The 25388-nt window shown below is 38.3% G+C and overlaps 1 protein-coding gene and 1 long non-coding RNA gene across 5 annotated transcripts in view; one reads left to right on the plus strand and one right to left on the minus strand.

The window, feature by feature from the left end:
• The window catches only part of LOC119503285 (protocadherin-9), a 227329-nt gene that overhangs the window by 64634 nt on the left and 137307 nt on the right, over positions 1 to 25388 (plus strand). The gene's annotated exons all lie outside the window — the stretch shown is intronic.
• On the minus strand, positions 1707 to 2407 carry LOC119503305. The gene is made up of 3 exons (XR_005210295.1): positions 2356 to 2407; positions 2221 to 2247; positions 1707 to 1812 (listed from the first exon to the last, which is right to left on the minus strand). It is a non-coding gene; the product is annotated as an uncharacterized LOC119503305 (long non-coding RNA).

The following is a 25388-nucleotide window of genomic DNA, read 5'->3' on the forward strand; positions in this document are numbered from 1 at the left end:
CTTGCAGTTGCATTCTCATTAGTTGTAGTCTCCGATTTCTCTACATTAAACATTCATCACCTGTTGTGCTCCCTTGGGTCCACCATCAGCAAAAGGAAAAAGCTAACAAGACAGAGGTATTAGACACAATGTAAACACAGGGAAGTGAGGTCCCTCCTACCCAAACTCCCTTGGGGTGGGATCAACAGACTAGAGAAATACTCCAATGCCAGAGAGAGAGAGAGAGAGAGACATAGAGAGAGAGAGAGAGAGAGAGAGAGAGAGAGAGAGAGAGAGTCTATAGAACACACTCACCTCAGGAGAAAGAACGGCACGATTGATAAGATGACAGACATCCTTATATTCATAATGGCTCCTGTAGCAGGTTTTTTGCCCACATGATTTGATCAATTTAGTTGACTCTATACTAGGCTTATACTATAATATATATATAATATATAATATAAAGAAATACAAACAAGCCAGAGCATTTTTTATCCCCCCATACCAGAAAGATAATGTGTGGACCTAGACCTTTCTTTAGCACTGACACAGAGCTGTGGAGATAGGTCTGGCTATATAATATAATATATAATACAGACATGCAGCTAGAGCACGGTCGTGTCTAGAAGGTAACACTCAAATTGCGAAAACTTGCAAAAACTCTCACGAGGCCATTTGAGGTCAATGCCTAACCTTAACTGTTGGAGGTCAATGCCTAACCTTTACTATTGGAAGTCAATGACTAACCTTAACTATTGGAGGTCAGTGCCTAACCTTAATTATTGGATGTTAATGCATAACCTTAACTATTAGAGGTCAATGCCTAACCTTAACTGTTGGAGGTCAATGCCTAACCTTTACTATTGGAAGTCAATGACTAACCTTAACTATTGGAGGTCAGTGCCTAACCTTAATTATTGGAGGTTAATGCATAACCTTAACTATTGGAGGTCAATGCCTAGCCTTTACTATTGGAAGTCAATGACTAACCTTAACTATTGGAGGTCAGTGCCTAACCTTAATTATTGGATGTTAATGCATAACCTTAACTATTAGAGGTCAATGCCTAACTTTAACTATTGGAGGTCAATGCCTAACCTTTACTATTGGAAGTCAATGACTAACCTTAACTATTGGAGGTCAGTGCCTAACCTTAATTATTGGATGTTAATGCATAACCTTAACTATTAGAGGTCAATGCCTAGCCTTAACTATTGGAGGTCAATGCCTAACCTTAACTATTGGAGGTCAATACCTAACCTTAACTATTGGAGGTCAATGCCTAACCTTAACTATTAGAGGTCAATGCCTAACTTTAACTATTGGAGGTCAGTGCCTAACCTTAACTATTGGAGGTCAATATCTAACTTTAAATATTGGAGGTTGATGCTTAACCTTAACTATTGGAGGTCAATGCCTAACCTTAACTGTTGGAGGTCAATGCATAACCTTAACTAGTGGAGGTCAATGCATAACCTTAACTAGTGGTGGAGGTCAATGCCTAACCTTAACTGTTGGAGGTCAATGCCTAACCTTAACTAGTGGAGGTCAATGCATAACCTTAACTATTAGAGGTCAATGCCTAACCTTTACCATTGGAGGTAAATGCCTAACCTTAACTATTTGAGGTCAATGCCTAACCTTAACTATTGGAGGTCAATGCCAAACCTTAACCATTGGAGGTCAATGCCAAACCTTAACTATTAGAGGTCAATGCCTATCCTTTACTATTGGAGGTCAATGCCTATCCTTAACTATTGGAGGTCAATGCATAACCTTAACTGTTAGAGGTCAATGTCTATCCTTAACTATTGGAGGCCATTGCCTAACCTTTACTATTGGAAGTCAATGACTAACCTTAACTATTGGAGGTCAGTGCCTAACCTTAATTATTGGAGGTTAATGCATAACCTTAACTATTGGAGGTCAATGCCTAGCCTTAACTATTGGAGGTCAATGTCTAACTTTAAATATTGGAGGTTGATGCTTAACCTTAACTATTGGAGGTCAATGCCTAACCTTAACTGTTGGAGGTCAATTCCTAACCTTAACTAGTGGAGGTCAATGCATAACCTTAACTAGTGGTGGAGGTCAATGCCTAACCTTAACTATTGGAGGTCAATGCCTAACCTTAACTAGTGGAGGTCAATGCATAACCTTAACTATTAGAGGTCAATGCCTAACCTTTACCATTGGTGGTCAATGCCTAACCTTAACTAGTTGAGGTCAATGCATAACCTTAACTATTAGAGGTCAATGCCTAACCTTTACTATTGGAGGTCAATGCCTATCCTTAACTACTGGAGGTCAATGCCTAACCTTAACTATTTGAGGTCAATGCCTAACCTTAACTGTTGGAGGTCAATGCCAAACCTTAACCATTGGAGGTCAATGCCTAACCTTAACTATTAGAGGTCAATGCCTATCCTTTACTATTGGAGGTCAATGCCTATCCTTAACTATTGGAGGTCAATGCCTTACCTTAACTATTGGAGGTCAATGCCTAACCTTAACTATTGGAGGTCAATGCCTATCCTTAACTACTGGAGGTCAATGCCTAACCTTAACTATTTGAGGTCAATGCCTAACCTTAACTGTTGGAGGTCAATGCCAAACCTTAACCATTGGAGGTCAATGCCAAAGCTTAACTATTAGAGGTCAATGCCTATCCTTTACTATTGGAGGTCAATGCCTGTCCTTAACTATTGGAGGTCAATGCCTAACCTTAACTATTGGAGGTCAATGCCTAACCATGACAATCTTGCGAGCAATTCACAATTTGTATGTTACCTTATACATGACTAGGGAGCAAGATGTCTGAATATTAATTAATTAATATCAATTTTGAATTTGAACACATCATCACAGTTCGATCAGTTAAAATTATAGTACCTTTATAGTAGTATTAGATGACCCCTCAACCCCCGAACAATGATATCATCGTCCATCATGACGTTTCACTGTGGACATCGTCACATATGCCAATTCAGTAAACATCGCCCAACCCTAGCCAACTTTGAATACTTGAATACTGCCTTTTGACCTCTGCCTACCATATTCTCTGCCACTCTACACAATCACACACTCTCCTGTGGTCATGTTTAACTATGTTAAACTTACAGCTTACCTTATACTGGTTCACAAAGTGAAAGCAAGCACTGCACAGTCATACCGTAATGTATAACCACTACCAGCCTGATCTACATAGAGTGTTGACAAACTGATGTCCTAATACAATACAACAGAATGTTCATTAACAGATGCAGTAGTTCACCGTGTAAATATTTCAGATGGTATCCCTTAGGACCCCCTTTAATGTCCGTGAAGCTGCTTGGAGACATTTTTCCTGAATTTGTGCGACTTCATCAAATAGAAAACCCCACTGGTGATTTAAATAAACAAGAAAAACATATCCTTTTGTTACCAGTCCAGTGATAACATAGCACGTCGTCACTTCTGCAAATACGTCATTGCGGCTCCTCTTATTAGATCAGAATTCATGTTGAGTTTCATTAACAAATGCGACTTTTATCTTTGCTGTGAGAGATCTTTCTTGTCTATTCCCCCAACATATAAATGGTTGAGGGACCTGTAATGTGATATATGGGACAGTCTTTGTTTTGTGTCTCCCTGAAGTCAATATTTGGACTTTAGCTTGATTTAATGAACAGTATTTCTCAGAGATCTCTCCCTTCAACGGGAGATCTCTGTGGCTTCGTTAAAGCACTGTGCTGTTTGCTTATTGGGCCTCACCGGACTAAAGAAGCTCAAAGACAAACACATGCGAGCACACACACATATACATACACACACACACACACAAAAAACACACACACCATCACCACAGAGGAGGCCTCTTTCTTCCAGCCCAAGAGGGAATGATGACTCTCATTATCGCCTCAAAGCAAGATGGCCACAGTGCCCCTACTCAGCAGCCCTATTAAGTTACCAGACAGCTTCATTGTATTGGTGTTCGATAATTTCCTTTCCTCTGTCATTCGGAGTGCATGAGGGAGTTGCATGGTGAGGGAGGGGTTAGGAAAGTGGCAAGAGCTAACGTGAAAAGGCACAGCTGGCGGAAATGACGCCCTCCCATGGTTGGTGAACCTCTGGGCTGACTGTTGAGCAGTCACAGACACCTTCCTTTTATTAATTGTTTAATCTTGTGGATTGCAATGGATGCTTGAGTTCATCATGTAAACTAGTCACAACACACAACAAATTGTGTCCTCCAGAGTAGTTGTTTTGCGGCAGGATGAATAGCCGACATTAAGAAACTGGGAAAAGTCACCTTGTAGACTACATGTGACCAACTGATTTATTGGGAGTTTTTCACTCTGTGGTCCCTGGACTCATATAGATCAATATATATACTGCCGTGTATATTTATTACCAGAGTCTGGAACACTGGAGTTTCCAAATGTATTGCAATATTGGCGTGCGGGGAATCCAAAACAATCCAAGATGTATGCCCACGAGGGTTTTCTGTATCAACTGTGATACATGGACTTCCCTTTTTTTAATTCACCATATCCAATAAGATTACAATGGCAATTTAGAAAGATATTTATTTTAGTAGTGTGGTCTATGCTAGCTTGATAGCGTCGGGTGTGTCATTTAGGTGTGCACATTCTTGTTTTTGACAAGTTGCTGATTAATCAACATTGTGTTATGCTTGAAATTGAACCTAACAACAATTATTAAGACTCCACAATTTCAGAACTGTAAAGCAGGTATTTGGGTTTGGAGAAAACTCTGAATAGGGCTGTCACAATATCAGATTTTCACTGCCCAATTGTTGTGGCCAAAATAATTCCCGATAATGATATTATTGCAGATTCTATACAAAAGTTGAGAAACAAAATGAATAATGCTATCAATCACATTTGTTTAGTGTGTGTTTTGTCTCTTTTTTTAGTAAATGAATTACACTGATAATACAAGTGTAGGGAGGTAAAGAGAGAGTCTGTAACCATAATTGTGTATATAACATTATTTAAGAAGTGCTGGATTATTTACACAATGTTATCATATGTGTATTATTAACATGATATCAATATTTAATTTTTAAATGGCACGGTCAACACCGGTATATTCAGTAGGTGATTTGAGGGGGGATGCCATCCCCCTTGTTAGCAAAGTGAACAAAATGCATCCCCCTTGTTCACCTGACCCCCCCATCCCTCCCTAGTAGCAGAGAGAGTGCAGGGGCAGAGGGGTTGTTTTGAATATGTTGGTCTAGTCTGCCTGACTCATTGATCCTTTATCTGACAGAGGTTTGTGTAAGTTAGAATCTATGGTCATATGGTCAATCAATGCTTGTGATTCCATGAGACGCGCCGCAGCATTTTTCAGAAGCATCCCAGACGTGTCTCTCACTGTGCTGTGTAAATCCATGGCGCTGTCCGTGGTGCTGAAGTAGCAGACGGATTTGTAATTGTGACAGGGAGGGGAACGAAACAAACCGGGTCCGTCCCACTGTTAGAAATTAACAAATGGCCTGCTGGGTATATCGTGACACCCCTATCCTGAACCAAGTTAAGATTAGGGAGTGGAGAGAGACAGGAGTACCATCTGAGCTAACAGAGAGAAGGTACAACTTTCTAAGATGCACGTTGTCCAGGGTGCTTGCAAGTTTAATCAGCTTTGATTACAGACATTTTAATGGCAATTTGAATTGAATGTTAGATAATGTCACTGAAAAAAATAAAAAAAAATAATGGGAAGGAAAATAAATGGCCACCACTACTAGACACTTTTATTCGCACTGTTTAGAGGGAACATCTCATTGCTCTGTGATGAAACAGCATGTATGTGGTTTTACTTGTCTTGAGCGATTACTGATTACTGAAAATTTTGACCTTCAAAAGTGATGCATCATTTCACAATCAGTTTTGCGAGCTTCTACCATTCCAAGGTGACATTAGGCATGTTGTCAAAAACAATCCTTGTTCTGTAGGTGTCACTGTGGAGGCTGAAGTTAAGCCAATGATGAATACTCTTACGTGGTTTACACATACAGGGTAAATGCATTACTTTCTAAAATGTACTTATTGACCAAGCCGGAAAATCACATTAGCTAAAATGCTACAGACATTTACCGCTATTAATGTTGACAGTATTTGGACCTCTGAGTGCTAAGTCATATTTGGGTATGAGCTGAGATGACAAAGGAGACGTTAGGGGGTTTAGAAATACAATAGCCAGTAATACTTCTTCCTAAGATATGATTTGTAAACTACACAGCATTGAAAGAGCTAAAACTCTTTACATTCTTCTTCTAGCATCAATTTTCCACTGCTGTTATATTTTTGACAAAAAAATTGCAACATAAAGAACTCAAACTATGATTCTGTGTTTCAAACGTTTGGCCTAACAAGGGCATTATCATGTAATAAACTAAATATGATACCTGTATGATGGTGTCAGTTTGAAAGAAGAACAGCTTATGCATTATGGAACTGTTTTCTAGTGTTTAACATAATTTAAGGTTAAAGTTTCAAATGCTAAAGGGCCATATTTGCTTTATCACACATCTAATTTTGGCACCAAATGCATGATGCATCGACCCATGGGGTGCCAGTATTAGTCATAGGGCTTCGATTTGACATGTTTTCCTGCTATTGGTGAGTTTTATTCATGTCTGTTGGGATATGAGTCTTTCAGAACCAGAAGTAGTTACAGAATTTTGTTTTGATTATACTTTATTTTCAGAGGTCATCTAGTTGACCTTTCACAATGACTGCGACTATTTAGAAAAACAAACAGCTAATTGAAATCATTTTGAAGCTCTAAGGTAAAAGAAAACAGATCATCACATGCTATTTCTGTATTTAGAACTGTGGATCTTTCAGAAAATGTTTCTTTTGATTTTTTTTTTTTTTATTAAAACCAAGGACTCTCCTTGAGAATGAATATTGCCTTGCAGCATGCAACAAGCTTATGTTCAACATTGTGAATAGCCTTCTGTGAATCAAATAAAAGAAATCGCCATTCTAGTCCACGGTAGCCTTTGTACAGGAATGTTATTTTCTGCAACAAAGCCTTTTTGTTCAGATTTGGAAACCGCTGCATGTTTTACAGGCTCTGTTGACGGGAAAACGTTAAGGTGAGATTCAACAGTGATCCTAAGAGAGCTGCAGTTGTCATTGTGTGTGTTTTCCTGAGACTATGTCGCAGAGTGGAAATATGTGATAAAACCAGAGAGAAGAGGAAAGGCCAAGGGTGATATTACTTTATATGAAACCGGTTCTGCTCTTTTCTAAAACTCCAAATGATATTGCCTCCATATACAGTACATTCCTATGCTTTAGTCAGCCTTCCTGCTTCTTAAGCACTGATACTCTATTCATGATGAGAAACACTATAGTAATTTCTTGTTATGGCAAAGCACAAGCTAGCTAAAAGAACTGAAATCATGCCAAGAAGTTTTTCCTTGGGAAAGCTAAATTTGTTTACATTCAGCAATTACTATAAATAATACAAGCTGTCTCAATAGTAGGTAGTAATTGTGTTGTCTTTTCCTTTTTCTCCAGCACTGCAAAGCACACACAAATACCACACACACACACCTTCCTACTCATTGCTTGTAATACTCCTCTTTATCCTATCCCTCATCATCTACGTGGCTTCTTATATTACATGGATGATTCCAGTTGTCCAACACACACAGAGGAATCAATGAAATCCATGAGGGCGGATTCATACACACTCTTGCTTGTGACAGATTTATGTATTGTGGTGGTTACTGGAGACAAATGCCAGGCGTTCGATCCATGAATGGTTGCACTGTGCTTCATCATCTGCTGTGCAAGTTGGAAAAACGTGACACGTTTTTATATACTACTGCTTTATTGCATACTATACCTGTGTTTAGACTGTTTGGGGGCTTTGTAGCTCTTATGAAATAATATTTCACTAAGGACAAATAAGACAGCAGCTAATGTGGTGAATAAAGTGAAAGCTTACAAACATTTTTATACCAAAGGCCTTTGCACTAGCAAGTCCGTATTTTTTGTCCAAAATTGTCACATTTCTAAAAATAAATAAAACCTCATGTTGTGTCAATCACATTTACACACTGGCATTTACTTTTTTTTAATCATATTTGCTCCAATCTCACCTACTTCAGCTTTAACTAGTCTAAGTATTATTATTCATAAGGTTTATTTTTAATTGATCGTATTTCAACAACTACAGTTACACGTGTTTATACTTACGAATATCTTTTCTTCACAGAGTGGAAACTAGCTACCTGTCTAAAATCATAGTAGTGAAGTCAGGAGAGATGGCAGCGACCTGGATTAAGCCGCAGTGGCTTTGTATGACACACTACTTACTCTTCTTACTGTTCGACTTTCTGTGAAGGTCAGTTTGGCCATTAGCTAGATCAGCCTAACACTGCGTGCCCCACCTCTCCACTCCAATTCTTCTCATCTCCCCTCTCCTCACTTCTCCTCCCCTCTCCACAGTCTGAAGAGAGATGTGATGGGGCTAAATTTATCTTCACACAATCCAAAGCTAAGATGTTAAAAGAGAACTCCTGCCAGCTCGGTAACTGACCGCTGTCCCGCGATCGACGTCACCTTCACGAGGCGTCTGTCAAAATAATATGCACCCATTTCTCCTCTACCCTTCCCTCCATCCTTCTTTCTTTTTATCCCCCTCCTCAACTCCATCCTCCCATCCTCTGGTTTTTATTAACAACGGAGCTGGTGGCTTGTGATAACTGGTCACTCCTCCAGGCGTTGAAAGGCAAGGACACTCTATTATCCTAGCTAGATGGATGGGTTGAAATATTGCCTGCAACTGGTAGAGCCTGCCAAATCCTCCAGTCTTAAAACCCCTTTGTCTCTGACAAGGAGGAACATTAGTGAGAGGGCCAGGTTCTTGGATGGGGATACGCTTCTCTGAATACAACATGGACAGAGTGAGGCGGACACAGAAGTGCATGTGTGTGGATAGTAATCCAGGAATCTCTGCATGATGTCTTTGTTTGTAAGAAACGTTTGAAAAAATTCCATTGCTGTGAGTAGCTACAGTGTTGTATAACTCTCTCTGTCCTCCCTTCTCTTCCCATATGGGTGTCTGTATGTGTATGACAGAGAGAGAGAGAGAGAGAGAGAGAGAAAATACTTTGTATACATTAAAATGATTAACATGGTGCAGGTAGACAGCCGGTCAGCCAGACAGCAGGGTCACATATTAATTAGTGTCCTAATTATCAGTGACCTTTACCGCACAACAGTCGCAGACTTGTTTTCCCCTCTGTGTCTCTGCCAATTCACTCAGGAATATGTCGCCTGTTTGCAACTGGCAAGTGTCAGTAGTTCATGCATCTTAAAATAGGCTTCGAAAAACAGCTGTTGTGTTTTAGTATACTGTGCTTCTATACATCTCAATGCTTTAGCAGTGGGGCTGTTAGTTTTTATAGAAATAACGCCTTATAGCTCTTGCCCTCCCTATGGGTCATTGTGAGGTTTTGAATAAATAATGGTGAGACCCAGGCGGCAAACTCCGGGTCTGAAAATTGAAGCCAATGCAGAAGTGCCTTAAACTTGCATTCTTTCTAATGGCCAGCAGAGGGCAACTCCTTTGGTTGCAAAAATAAGTCCGATTGTATAGAAGTCTATGAGAAAATGACCATACTTCTTTTATGGTCTCAATAGCTAGTTTCAAGTCTTCTTCAATACAGCATGATGTCCATTTAGTAAATCATAGTCCCATTTAGAGTCAAGTAGACCATAATTCAGGGGATGCTTTATGGCGTGGCTACCTTGTGATTGAGAGGTCGCTACCACGGCATTGTCTGATCTGGGAGTTGTCTGTGTTTTTGTCACAGAACTTTAACCCTTTCACAGTGTGTTTTCAGTTCATGAACGTTAATTGTAATATTTTGGTTGCATAAAAATGTCTTATTCAGTGTTAGGTTGTACTTAGCTCCTTTTGGTTCCTAAAAGGAAAAATGTCGACAGCCAAAAAACAAGATGGTGATAGCCAAAAAACAACACTGCAACGGCCAAAATGCCGAACCCAAGGCTTCAAAACCGTAGTCCTCTTCTTATATACAGTCTTTGCTTTTTTCAGATTTTGTCAAAATCCAGTCAGTCCAGCCTTAGACACATGAACAAAGAAGATGCACGAACCAATCCATTCCATTTTACTAAACAATTTGTGCAGCATAAGCCATAATGCTTTGTAGCTGACAAAACTGCTGATTGCTAAATTACTATATTTAATCCATTATTTCCCATATTTACATCACCAACACTTTCTTATAATTGAAAAGTCGTGCTCCTTGTCACCCACTCTCCACAGCTCTTTGCCAGAAGACTCTTCTCATTTGCTTTGCAGCAAGCACTCTCGCTTTAGTGCAGACAACAATTTGAGGAGGATGGATTTTTGTTTATAAATCAAGTGATTTATAAAAGGAAAAAAAAGAGTATCAGTATCTCCAAATCTATCTTTGTTGGCTGTTCGTTTAAAGAATAGCCTGTCTTCACTTGGAAAATAGCAGCATTGGTCAATTGTTCAAACAGCTTCAAAAAGCTTCTTTGTTTCTGTTCAGTTGCAAAGTAAAGCAGCGTGACGATCTTACGCCGTAGGTCAGGGTGGATGGATGGGCATACAAAGCTTCTGACTGTGACACAGTAGTATGCAGTCTTTTATTTTAGCTTTATGATCTTGTCCTTACATCAGTTAAGTAAACAAATGGGGCAGCAGATGTTTTTGAGTATTCATATTCCATTATATTTCACTGGTTTTCACTATACCTTTGTATTGTACTAATAAAGCCAGGGGATTGAATGAACTTGGATGCTTGGTTGTTCACATCACGTAGTCCATTTTTGAATAGAAACAACTCAAACATGGACATATCAATCCGTGTAAGGCCATGATAATTTACACCGTTTGAATAGGTCTGAGGCTCCGAGGACACTCTAAAAAATGGTCAAGGAAGTGCAGGGCTATTTATCCTTTTATAAATATAGTAGATTATAAAATACATCCACATAAGCCATTTACAGCAAAGACACATGTCAAACAAACCTTTGAATGATCATAACTCCCTTGACATGAAGTAGGTATTCAACTATACAAACCAGGGAGTGAATGGACCAAGTGACCTAAGACTCTTAGCTTCACAATCTGCACATGAACAGTTATGCCCATCCAGCCATCCATTATCTGCAACCGCTTATCCTATTCAGAGTCGCGGGGGGGCTGGAGCCGATCCCAACTGACATTGTGTGAAGGCGAGGTACACCCTGGACAGGTCGCCAGACTATCACAGGGCTGACACATAGAGACAGGCAACCATTCAGACTCACATTCACACCTAAGGGCAATTTAGAGTCAACAATAATTATACAATTATAAAATTTGTGCAAATGCATAATTTACAATAGTCCTGTGGAAGAAAAGTAAGAATGAACTGAAATTACATTTTACTGGTTCTGAATCAGCCTCCTCTTTCAGATTCATATAAAATGTCCATCTGGCATCTCTCACAGAAATGTTCAGCTCGAAGTTTATCACTGCCTCAAGGACTTCTTTTTACACGGCATGCTCATCGTCCATGCTTTTTTAATTGAATTAAGGAGCACTCAGTGTGGCATCTCTGTTATTGTTATCTTGTAGGTGTACAGGGTTATTAAAGAGGGAAGCATGTTAAGTCATTTGTTATCCCTGGCATTCTAATAAACATGTTGGCTTTGGGCGAGGCCTGTAGGTTGTCTGTGCAGTTCAGATTGATACTCCTGCCATATCTAGAGCTATACACCTCATTATCCTAAGAGGATGCTTAAGAGGAGATGAATCTGGGGGAGAGGGTGGAAAACAAAGCACGAGAGATGAAAACTGCTCCACATATTAGTGTTTTTTCTTTTATAGGAAAGAGTCAGGAATGCCTTTTGAACCATGTATGTGCAAAGGAGATCCGGCAAAAAAAATATCAAGAAAACATGGACTGAAATTCATTTGGAAATTATGTTGTTTTGCCACGAGATATTTAGAGTGGGATGTGTAAAATGACAGTCAAAAGGGAATAGAAACACATACAACAACAATAAACTCTCATCGCCCCAATTATTCCCAGCTGAGATCCACACTTATTTTGCTAACTTTCTTTTTTTTTAACTCAGGCACTGGTTCTTGACACATATAACCCCATGGGTTTTGTGTCAGGGAAGGTTTGATTTTACTAATTGGTAGCAAAGCTGTTAATTGGAGCTGTGGAAACAAGAAATGGAGAATCGGAGGGTGCTCTCATGGGAAATATGTGTGCTCAACCTCATTTTCCACCTTTACTCATTGTTTTTTTAACTATCTAACTGCAGAGAGGACATCGGTTTGTTGTCGTAACAAAATGCCCAGTAGAGAAATACAATATGAAAAACAAACATATTATACACAGCACTGTATATATTTGGAGTAAGATATAAAGGTCTCAGTGGTGTATTCTCATAATTGTGACACAAGGATTTTCATGAAGGTCCACAATGCTTTTTAGACAGTTTACAGTAGAGATGCACTGATTCCTCTGGGTTTGGTATCAGCCCATACTGAGTACCGATCTGATACCGTCGCTCTTTTTTTTCCAAAATGTAAAATCTACATTGTGGGGCTTTAACTTCTGGTCACACATGCAATAAAATGTATTTTGTCCATGCAAAATGTCAAAATGACCTCTTGAGGTACGCGGTTATTGTAAAGCATGTGCAAATGGCGAAGTATCAGCAGCAAACTATATCAATGTTGATTGGTGACGTTGATGCCGCTTACAACCGCAGGGTGGGTGCTATGTGTCTGCGGTGATGGCGTCAGTTGAGACGGCGTTATCAGCAGTAACTGCCGCATTAGCATAGCGTAGCGCTAGTCAGTGGGGCACGCTCACATGCACGAACATGCACTAAAAGCATGCGCGGCCAGCCCGGCAATGTCAACAAAGTACTGAGAAGCTCAGATTACAACACACACAAAGGGAGAGTGACTTCATCCTCTGCTCAGGTAGACATTACTCCTCTATATCTTCACATAGCAAATATTTTGCTATAAATATTATAGAATATTTATTATTGTTTGGTTGCTATATTATTGCTGTGAATATTGTATAGATTACCTTTAAGCTGCTATTATTGTTGTTGCTGTGCTGTTTTTGAACTGCACTTTCATGAAAGCACTTACAATCAGTGTGTCCAATACTGTGATGGCCCTTTCCTTGGATGTTTTGTTGCATTATTGTTGGTTCTGCCTTTGTGCTATCTAGTGAGGTCGCCTGCCATCGGTATTTCATTGAATGTTCCCATGAAGCACAGCACTTGCACACAAGATTTCAAAACCTTATTTTAAAAAAAAGGGATTGACAGATAGGTAGGTGGGTCGATAGATGGATGGATGGATGGATGGATGGATGGATGGATGGATGGATGGATAGATAGGGATACACATAAGCACAACAATCTACCATGCTTATAAAACAGAAAATACAATCTCTTCTGGTGAATGTTTTCTCCATCTGTGATCAGTTAATATCTTCCAGCCACGTTACCTCTTCTCAGTGGCCAAACAGTCCTCCCCTCAAATGCTCAAATGATTTTCTATTGTCAGCCACATTAGCAGCTTTAAACTCCCTGTCAATCTGCAACAGCCTCATGCTGTGCACCTTGGGAAATACAGTACGTAGAAATTTATCATTGGAAATCATGATCAAAAACAAACAGAGTAAGCATAAAAAAGCATCAACTGTGAAATAGCAGAATGGGAGGAACATCCCTTCCTCACTACTGCAACAGTTCTTCTTTGGTGCTCACACTAACCCAATATGTTGTGACACTGACAACCAAACCACATTTATTTATGTATCTATTTATTTTGTGATGTGAATTGGTTTCAGAGAAACACACTGTCAATGTGCACATATTACTGCTTGGTAAAAAACATGTATCTTCAAAATGTCAATTTTCTGGAACTAAGACTTGTTTTTATCGTGGTCACAATGTACTTTTGAAATGGCTTTATGGGCCTAAGAGGTTGGGACATTTTCTAAACCCTTGAAGGTACAATGTTAGGATTCATCTAGTGGTGCGGTTGCAGATTGCAACCAACCGAGTACCCTTCCGCTCACTCCTCCCTTTCCAAGACAACAGTAACATGAGCTGCCAAGTGCAAAACTGTTGTTTTGCCATTTGCCTCGGTCAGAGGCCATCCTTACCATAATAACACTACTTTAGGAGCCACGGAAGTCAGACAGCGGCTGGCGGTACCACAGTTTTGCACTTTGAGGCTCACATTACTTCAGTTTCACAATTGTATTGGAGAACTATGTAAACTTAAAAATGCCAAAGACTCTCTCTAGGGCCAGAGTTTGGCTTGTCCGTTCTGTAGAAACATGGCAGAGCAACATGACGGACTCCGTGAAGAGGACTCGCTCCCTATGTAGCTATGAAGGACTCATTCTAAAGTAACAAAAACTTAACAACTCTTAATTTCTGTTGATTATACACTGATGAAATATAGTTATGAAAATTATATTCCATTTCTGCAAATAGATCCCCCGAAATGTTACTAACCTTCCCTCCTTTAAAGAAGCATGTAATCCCTCAGTTTATCTGAAAATTTAAAAAAGTCTTATCACTTTATCATTTACTAAAAGTTTTTAGCCATTTGCAAGAGTTGTTTGTGTTGATAGTCAATATAGAAAAAAGTTACAATATACTGGCCTAGTTAATCTATAAATTAATAGATAATAATAATATTGTAATAATGATACCTTGACAGGAATGAAACATACCACAAACATGGATTGAATTCAACTACACACTCAGTAGACCAGCTTTGTTGTGAACTTTCTATTTTAGGCCATTTTTACTTTGGCAGTGGCAAGTCATCTTATATTTATTAATGGGGTCCATGTGATCAAGTGTCATCATCAAAAACTTTCCAGTGACAAAATTCTGCCTCATAGGCAGCAGATGCTGCGGCAGCTTTTGATGTGTTGCCCAGTACTGAGATCCCATGCAGTTCAAGTCTGGCTACTAACAAAATGTCTTGATATGTACAACACACCCACATGAAGCCAGCAGTGCTGGCGACATGTTGGAATTCATCCAGGCTGCGTTGGAGGATTTTCAGATGTTTGACATGTAAAACTGGACCGGGACCATTTGTGAGATATCAAACCCTGTATCTGACGCTGTAACATCAATTGTTGTGCATTCAGAATCAATCAGAAAATGTTTGATGATATTATTGAGGGTTGATTGAAGCAGCTTTTGAGTTTTGACCATATAGTAGCATATAGGTTTCTTTACTAGTTAGTCCTCTTCTTCATAGATTGTCTTTTGTTTTTCTTAGTGCTCCTGTTTTCTTGTGTCAAGGAAGCAGGATGACAGTGTTCATGAATTATTTATAAAGCACAAAATCATGAATCCCTATGGAAGAGTTCTACAAGGGTAAAAGGGTTGTTTAAATGTTTTAGATAATTTGTTATATGGATAGTTTTGCTACAAGTTGACAAAGTATGGCATGCCAACTCATTAGCTTAGATCAGCACTTCATAGTCAACGCATCTGTAAAGCTGTGAGTTATGAAACCCTATCTGCAAGAGGTGTACAAGTTATTGCTAAACCCTGTTATTTCGGCACATTCCTCAGCTTGAGATAAAAAAATTTGAGCAGTGAAAGGCGCCAAATGGGTAAAATAATTGGCTATGAAATGTAGCCTTGTATTGTAGCTATCAGCTATTAAGCAGCACAATCAGGCTGGAATATGAGACTTGTCCTTGACCACACGTATGCTCCGAGCTGCTGAGTATATATTTTATTCATTTGAATAGTGGACTGTAGAAATGATGGTTCATTAGTAGTTAACCGCAGAATTGCACTCTTCTCTTGTTGTCTTTTATAATAAAGGAAGAAGCGGTGTATATGAGCCTATAGATACAGCATTCAGTTCACCAATTTCACATTAGGCCCCTGGTGTAGTTGCAGTTACTCTTTGCTAAGTGCATCTTTAAGCCATGGTCAGCTGTACTGCATCCTGAAATGTAGAAATGCAGTCAAACATTTAATGGGTCTGTGCAAGGGAATTGATAAACATAATAATAGTGTAACGCTATTGTGGGTCTTTTGAAACTTCTTTTATTATGCTGCTTCTTTAAATGAATTTGATTCTATGGGATTTCATAACCATTTAGAATTATATGCAAAACCTCTTTTTTCTTGTTGTTGTAACTGAGTTGTTACAGAATTTTGGCAAACAATAATCTTGGCGTGCTAATGAAGTTAAAGATTTAGGTCAGTTCCGTGCACATCAGATGCATATTTAGGGTGGCAGACCACATTTGGCTTTGCTCCATAGAATTCTTATTCTAGTCATAAAGAACTGCCAAATCTCAGATTGTAATGCACCACTATTTGTACAATTGGCTGGATGATGTTGACATTTGATGAATCAAAAACAAACAAATAAGTCAGGAAAGAAAATCATCATAAATCGACTTTCTAATCCAACTGTCAATGCATTGTGGGGTTAGCCTTTTGTTCTTTCAAGCAAAAGATATCGATCGAGAGTCATCATACTTATTTTTCCCCCAATATAGTCACTAGAAATTAGTTTGGTAAAAACAGTTCATTTCAATTCCCAAATATGCCCCTGAACAACATCTGAGGCCGAGATTATGGCATGCCTTGATAGAAACTGTCAGGAATTCCCTGGACCTGCCTGTGTTATTGTTAGTTTATAGCTCAGGATTAGGCAGCGTGTTTAACATAGCCAGCTCTTAACAAATGGAGTCGCAGAGCAGTGGTGATTTTGATCAGTGGATTACCTGAGGGGCACAAATCTATTTGAGGGTACACATAAGGGATTAGATTCATCTTGTTTTTATGTTTTTTTTGTGCAGAATGCCATTTCAACACCTAATTAAATCTAGGCCCTTTCCCTTATACACATTCACATTAATACAAGCATCCACATATACCAATAAGTTCGCAACTGTCAGTAATTCTTGGCCGATCAGAGGCCCCCGAGACCTGCCAAACAAAATCAACCCACAATTTGAACAGAGTTCTGTGATGAATATTAAATGAAAAGGGTAAAGAATTATAAGCTAAGGTGCGGGAGGTTAAATTAATAAATAAATGGGCTCATATATATTTATAAATATAGAAATAAAAAGTTGAATCTCCCGTGGTCAGCCTCCATAGACCTAGTGGTCTTTGAAGGCATCATTAGCTGGTTTTATCAGCACATTGACCCTAAAACTAGTACCTGAGGGGCCTGACTGTAGTGGTGCAGGCGTGAGCATATGAGTCTTGGATGGATGAAATAAGACTTTGAAGTGGATTTTCTATTTGAAGGATTATACATCAGGGATTTTGATTCATGCCCATTTTTTTTGTCCTCGAGGCTATATGTGCTTGTGTGGGTGGAAAGAGTTATCGTTCACAAAATTATTAATGTATTTATTTCTTCAACTAAAACAATGCTATTTCATTAATGAGCGAACAGCTTGGCAGATGATGCATTTGAATGGGTTTCTCCTTTTAATGACAAGTAGGAGTGGAAAAAAAACACACAATGTAACTACTGTACTAGTGAGGGAATTTCCAAGATTGAATTCTCATAAGACTCCTCACAAGACAAGATTCATAACATTGATTTCTTCAATCTTTTACACAAATAAGCCAAAGATTTCAGGTCACAAGATAACAAGGATGCCTGGAGCGCTGAGAAATGTTGTTTATTATAGTCTCCGAAGCCTACAAACCAAACCAATTGTCTTTTACTTCCTTTTTTTTCCTTTTTTTGATTGTACAGTAAATTGGAAGTATAAATACATTACAATAAAGATGATTATTTCCATACAGATGAAAATCTCATAACATAATCATTCAACATGGATTTTCCTAATCCTAGTGTATGTTGTCATGACCTAGTTTAGCACTGAAATTTACTAAATACCCTTTACTTGGTAATCCTAGTAGGCTCCCTTTCAGCGTCAATGGCGTATTTCAAGAAAAAATAAATGTTTTGTTTTTGAGCAGTCCTTTAAGCCATGCCATCAGGATGTATGTTAAAAAGAATCTACTACAATTTTAAAGTTACATTATAAAATAGAAATTGCAGTGTGCAGAAGCCCCCCACAAACTTCCACAATATCAAGACAAACTGGATCAAATGTATTGACAGACTGTGTGAAAAGTAGCCCGCCCCATGCTTCAGGGGAGATATACTTTCTCATCCAGCAACACCTTAATTTTCCTGAATAATTTCTATGACAATGGGGTCTTTGTATGGTTGCGCATTGTTTTGGTTTACTCAAATAGTGGAGGGGTTATTGTTTCCAATATGTAAATGCTGTTTTTTCCTGCAGGAATACTGTCTTTGAAGTAATCTCTTTGAGTGTGTTTGGTTCAAGTACCATTCTCAGGGGAGGGGGTTGAACTCCTAAAATGTAATTTTCATTTTACCACCCTTGAACAGTCTTAGTGTGTCAGTTCTAACCTTGAGCCGTCAAAACAGATAAATCCTCGCAGATTGTATTCTGATTAGATTATCTGCTTAATCTGTAACACATGCATGGAACTGCGAGCAGTAGAAATGCCACTTGCATTGCAAGGCAGAGTAAATGCAATAATAGCTGGATTCTAATACTTGCTGGCAGATAGCGATGATACCGGAGACAAACAATATTAATAGAGCACTGATACAACAAATAACCTAATTTATTACAGAAAAAAGCTGGCTTCCCTGCATGAGTTCTCTAATGGCCCTTTCCACCGTCGCAACCTTTGCAGGAACTTTTAAAGGAACTTTTATACTTCCAGTTTTGGTGGGGACATAGTATTGAATGTCTCTGATTGACTGAAGACTACACGTACAGTGCTTATTAGAGCGCAAGCAACACTAATCACTAATATAAATTAGGGCTGTCAATCGATTAAAATATTTAATCAAGATTAATCACAAATGAATTGCATATTTTTTATCTGTTCACCTGTATCTGTTTAGCGTAAAGGGAGATTTGTCAAGTATTTAATACTCTTATCAACTTGGGAGTGGACAAATATGCTTGTTTTATGCAAATGTATGTATATATTTATTATTGGAAATCAATTAACAACACAAAACAATGACAAATATTGTTCAGAAACCCTCACAGGTACTGCATTTAGCATAAAAAAAAAAATTGAGCCCAACAGGCAACAACAGCTGTCAGTGTGTCAGTGTGCTGATTTGACTATGACTTGCCCCAAACTGCATGTGATTATCATAAAGTGGGCATGTCTGTGAAGGGGAGACTTGTGGGTACCCATAAAACCCATTTTTATTCACATATGAGACCCCTTTGAAAATGGCCATGCCAGTTTTTCCTCGCCAAAATTTAGCGTAAGTTCGGAACATTATTTAACCTCCTTTGTAACGAGCTAGACATGGTTGGTACCAATGGATTCCCTAGGTTTTTCTACTTTCATATGATGCCAGTATATTCTATCGAAATTAGTGCCGTTAAAGCAAATTATTATTGCGTTAAGTTTGACAGCCCTAGTATAAACATTAGGACATGGGATAGGAATTACGTTTGATGTTGATGATGTTTTAATACAGTTATAAAGCCAACTTCTCCACAAAAAAATGAGTTAGGGACACAAAAGGAAGTGGGACACAGTAAGAGAAAAATTAAACTTAGCTTGATTTGATAATTGTTCATTATTTTGACATTTTACAGCAGAAAAAATAATTAGTATTTTATTGCTACATTGGAGCAATCTTCCCTTTCTGCTGTTGTCAATCCCTTTCGAAACCCATTCCTTTTTAACATCAATCTAAACATTACAGCTGTGTAGTAATCAATTACAAAAACATGAATGTTCTGTATTGTTGTCTAATCAAGTGTAAATTTTACACCAGAAGTTGGACGTAGACAGGATCAATGATTCTTGGCTCGGGCTTTAGTAGTAAATGCATTTATCAATAGTATTTACAGTATACTGACATGTTTTCAAAAGGCACATGGACTTCATGTAGCTGTCCACAGAGCCAACCTATGGTATGATCCCATAATGTTTAGGTGATTATACTATATGTGTTCAGTGTGTCTCCACCTTTGCATCTCGGCAGATATTTGTAAGTTTGAGTGTGTGTTGTCAATGACTGATAGATGTGATTCTGTTGCCGTTCTGCAGGCCCCAGCAGACGATCTCTGCTTTTTTACCTTTGATTAAGGTTCTCTGCAGTATAATTTTGACATCCACCGCTGTTCTGCACCACTCAACTCTGAAAAGTTCACTAAAATAAGTGTTTTGATCCTAGATATGGCAGCTATTAGGGCTTGAAATCCTTGTCTCTGGCAGTAATCCATAGCTTTGCTTTTGATGGATTTAAAAAGAAGTAATGAAAAAGGTTTGATTTGTTATATTTAGATATTTCCAAACTGTCTTTTTGAATGCAGCCGAATATATCCTATGGTTCCTTCTCATTATTTTTGTGCGAAATACCACTTTACAATATTTTGGCAGTAGTAGCATATAGCAATGGATGGGGTCTGATACATATGCTTGATGAATTGATGGGGTGGATTTGAAAGATAGCAATCCAGCTATAATCTGGTTTGAGTTAGATTTAGGAACAACCAATTGTAAGACCAACGTAACTTCAAAATCTTGTAAAGATTGTCCTGTGGATGTAATTCAAAACACTGAAATGCAATTACAATGCCATTTCATTTTATCATCCACTTGGCAGCCTGAGAGGAAAAGACACAACAAACACTATTGCAATGTTGGAATCACTACGAGAGGAACTGAATGCAAATACTTCTGTTGTCACTACTAACTCTGACGGTAGCGAGTGGAACATCTCAGGACTGTGAGCCCAATAACACTATAAATGTCATTGTTTGAGCAAGGCCCTTGACCTAATATTTATACTATAGGTAGACACATTGGGATTATATAGTTTTCTCAGGGCTTTCGCATGTCGTAAAGTGTCCAACTGTAGCTCATTCAGTCTTTCATTTAATGGCAAGGTTGTGGTGTACACCTTCACAGAGATTTCCCTCTATTGATTAGATGAGTGCTTTTGTGTTGAATGCAGTTTGTGACAACATGCATTCCCAAGATGCCAATTCTAATGACTTTGTCTGAAGCTGTTCTTCTAACTGGAGTCAATCCAGCTTCATAGAGACAACACTCTAAAAACACTTTATACCATGAAAAACAAAACAAAAAAGCAGAAGCTACTATTGTGCACTTACCATAAGGTGGGAAAGCTATTTGACAGCTCAGGTAGTATCTCTTACCCTGTTATGAGGGCCTTAGTCACCAAGTGACTGCACGTTTATACTCCATTTTTGAAAGTGGCTCAATTTACATCTGTTCACATATCTTTCACACATTGTCCATCATTATGATGGGGCGTACAGAGACCCAAGAGACAATTCTGAAAGGCTCAAGAGACTATCCCAGCCAATCTGATTGTTATAAGGCTATTGATTTGGCATTATCAACACACACCAGTGTCTAGGCTAGTAGGGGCCTACTAAACAAAGAGTAGGTTCACAAGGCTGTTATCAACCATGTATTTCAGTGAGCCAATGTTCACCATAGATGTGGGTCATTAGGGCCCAACTATGTTGTAAAAGTGGAAGCGGAAAAGCAAATTGTTCTAACACCTTGTAAAACTGAATGAAACTTTACATTTTCAACACAAACAAAACAGGGAAAAATATATCATGTTTTCACTCAAAACAACGTTGTTGGTTTCACACAGGAAGTGAAACCCGGCCTCCTGGGTGAAAGTGCTGATATTTAATTGATATTTAATAACCTGACAACAGTTTAATCGACTGGTCATCCTGGTTAAAAAAAACAAAACAAGTTTTTAAAAACAATTAATGGTGCACAATATTTTTTAACATTTGCCTTTTTGCTATTTATTGTACAGTTTGGCAGGGCAGTTATCATTAGCACATTCTTTAGCAGACTTTGTGCTTCTTTGTTTACCTTTGTGTAGAACAATATCTCTCTTCCGTCACCATTTAGCGCACTGCATTGAACAGAAAGTTATTGTTTTTGAGCGCTATTTATCTATTTATGTTAAAAGATTAAAGGATTTACCAATGACCCGCGGCGAGGCAACCAAACATAAAAAAATAAATACACATATAAATTAATTAAATTACTACATTAAATGAATTCCTTCACAAACAGGATGATGCAAAGCTTGCAGTGTTGAAGTAATTTTAAGAGAAATATTTTTCTAAATTTTTAAATCATACAGTCATAAAAGTATTATCATTAATGCATAATCAGTGTATCATCATGTCCTTGAAGATGAATGATTATCATAATGTGTTCAAAAGAAAAAGTTTAATTATTTTTTAAAACAGAATACTGAGATATTAAATATTAACACCAGTCAACCTTTTAAATCGCACACAATAGAAAGTATATTTAAAGACAAGTCGTTAATACTGCACACAGTGTTTATTTAGTATAAAGAGATAGGTGATCACAGAGACAGAAATGGAGGTGGCAGAGTATTGTAAGTGGTTGTGTAAAGGTCTGCTGCTTATTTTAATCAAAGAATGTGCTTACCTCTTTGCTAAACACTAAATACACAGAAATGAAACAGATTTTGGGGCCCATTAGGTGTGAGATGATGACAATGATGCGCAAAATAATTATATTTTTTACTTAGAATATATTCAGTATAGAATCAGGTATATCAGTTATAATGTTGTATGTACTTGTCCTGACATACTGTAGCAGAAGACACTGTGAAACTGAATAGAAAACATAATCAATATATTTTTGGCTTGTTACATGAAGAGCTTAATGCTTTTAATTTGACCTACAGTGAGAGGTGCAGAGGGCTCCAGGGTGGTGGTGGTGGTCTATCGAGGTTATTGACTGAACATGATGAACGTGATGTTAATCAACTTGAACCACTCTGCCCCTTGTTTAGTTTAGCCATGTTTAATTAACCAATCCTGACAAGCGCACTACGGGCTCTTTATTCTCCCTACAGACAAAAGCATGCCTTTGCGCACGATGAGTGATGTAAACATTATGGATATACTTTTCTGCTCCTGACATATTAAATATGACAAATTCACTTTTAATTGTTTTTTTTTGTCATGGTACCTATTGAGGGCTGTCATGCACATTCTGAGCACCAGTCAGTGGGCTCACAAAGAGTCCAAATGTTATCATTTTTTTTTAATGAATGCCAAGTCCAGAGTAGAGTCTAGAGCTATTTTATCTGATGGAGATTGAGCTTTCAGTAGCAGGCTGGAGTGTAGCAGTCTGCTGGTCGCGTGCGTGCGTGCGTGTACACACATGAGCGAGTGCAACACAGCTAATCATTGCATCTCTCTGTGTGACAGCTAAGCTGTGGCAGTGTGGGTATGGTGAGCCAAAAAAAGCCAGTGATGATGAGTTAAAGGCGTGTTGAATAGATATTGATATATTGAATGACAGTTTTGCCTTAATGAACAATGTATTTACAGTAGTGTATGTTTTACAGTAGGTACCAGTGACAATGACTGCTTACTGAAAAGTTTGGGGAACTCTATGGAGGTACATTTTATCAAGTCTTTCATTCAGTGATATTCTGGTGCCCACAAGGAGAACATCCCTCCATAGTCTGTGGGAAGTCTCTGTGGAACAAAACCATAGTGAAAAAAAGAACTGATAGAGTAGTCAGGGACTTTTTCCATTCATGGTTGCCCTCTCCCTGTTTCTACCCACCTGCACTACAAGACAACTGGATGCTATTCTGTTCTCCTATATTTCATTTATTTGAGTGCCGTGCTGGTAGGAACTTGGGTAGGAACATTTTTTATCGAACGCTGGGCTTAAATACCCATCCTAACTTAGTTGTTCTATGTTAATGTTAATACAATACAATACAAACCTAAGTGGGTTTTAACTGACAGGAAGGTGAAGAAGAATTCATTATTCCTGAAGTCATCAACCATTTGTCAAAAAAAGAGAAGAAAACAATACATTGTTTTTTGCCCCGGTTTAAAGGTGCAGTATGTAGGATCTGGCAGCATCTAGTGGTGAGGTTGCAGATTGCAACTAACTGAAACACCTCCGGTGTGCCAAGAGCGTCGGAGAACTACGGTGGCCAACACAAAACATGAAAACGTGAATGGCACTATCGGTTTGACCTTATCGGAGTTGTTATCTTGACAAAATGACCTTCGCCTAAACAGTTATTTTGTGATGTCTGATGCTTAATAAAGTGTAAAACTCTAGTATGTAAGACTATAGAAGACAATGGGCGTCTAATAAATGAAATGAATAATGTCAAATGCCGATCTCACTTTCATAAAAGTGAAAATGTCACCTTAATCCCAGCGATCATTTTTATATTTTGAGTGCAGATGGAGGATTTACAAGACATGCTTATAATTGAAGAAAGTGATCTGCATTGATTACATTCATCTAATCCAGCCGAAATAGCCCCACACTTATTCGTAATAAGATGTTTCAACAATCAGATAACTCTCATTCATCTTGGACTAATGTCATCACTTTCTGTAACTTTGAATGTCATTCAGGCATAATGTTAGTTGGATATGTGTAGTTAAGAGATACATTTGTTTGTGTCTGTCTTGCTGTGGGACTGCAGGCATTAATAATTGTCAGAGTTTCAATTATTTCAGTTAAATGGAGCACAGTTTAGATTAAACATAGAGGCCATAGACAAAAGGCTTTCTGTTTTAACATAATGTAATCTCTCCATTTTAACGTCCATAAGCAAACATGACAGCGTGTGATTTACCAACACAAACAATAAGACGGTATTATTGAGGAGGTAGAGTGGGTCTGTGTGCTGCATATCTCCATCTTCATACACACCTACCTCAAATATTGTCCTTACAATGACCCTACAAGTGTTTGAAATAAAACAATTAGTGAATAGAGCAGATTGTTCTGGCCTAGCAAACAATGAGTTTATTTATTAATTTATTTTTTCCTTTTATTTATCTAAGATAGTCCCATCGAGATTTAAAATCTCTTTTCCAAGGGAGCCCTGGCCAAGACAGCAGCATAACAGTTTCACACATAAAAGCACAAATAACAAACTTAAAAACAAAACTGCACAAAGTTATAAACAACATAGGAAATTTCACATAAAAGAGACAAGTAACAGACTTAAAACAAACAGCAAATTCCATCAACTAATGAATTAGCAGTGTTATTAAGTGACAGGACCTTCAGTGTTCAAATAGTCCTTAATCCTGTTTTTAAAGTCTTGCATGCTTACAAAATAATCTAGTTTAAGAGGACATGGAAAACTCACTATTTCAGTGCTTGTGCTCATACATTTGGGTATCTGGATTGTCTACCAACCCACAAACTGTCAAATATTAATAATATAACAAGATT

Source organism: Sebastes umbrosus, chromosome 2, assembly GCF_015220745.1.
Source record: "Sebastes umbrosus isolate fSebUmb1 chromosome 2, fSebUmb1.pri, whole genome shotgun sequence".
Taxonomy (NCBI): Eukaryota; Metazoa; Chordata; class Actinopteri; order Perciformes; family Sebastidae; genus Sebastes; species Sebastes umbrosus.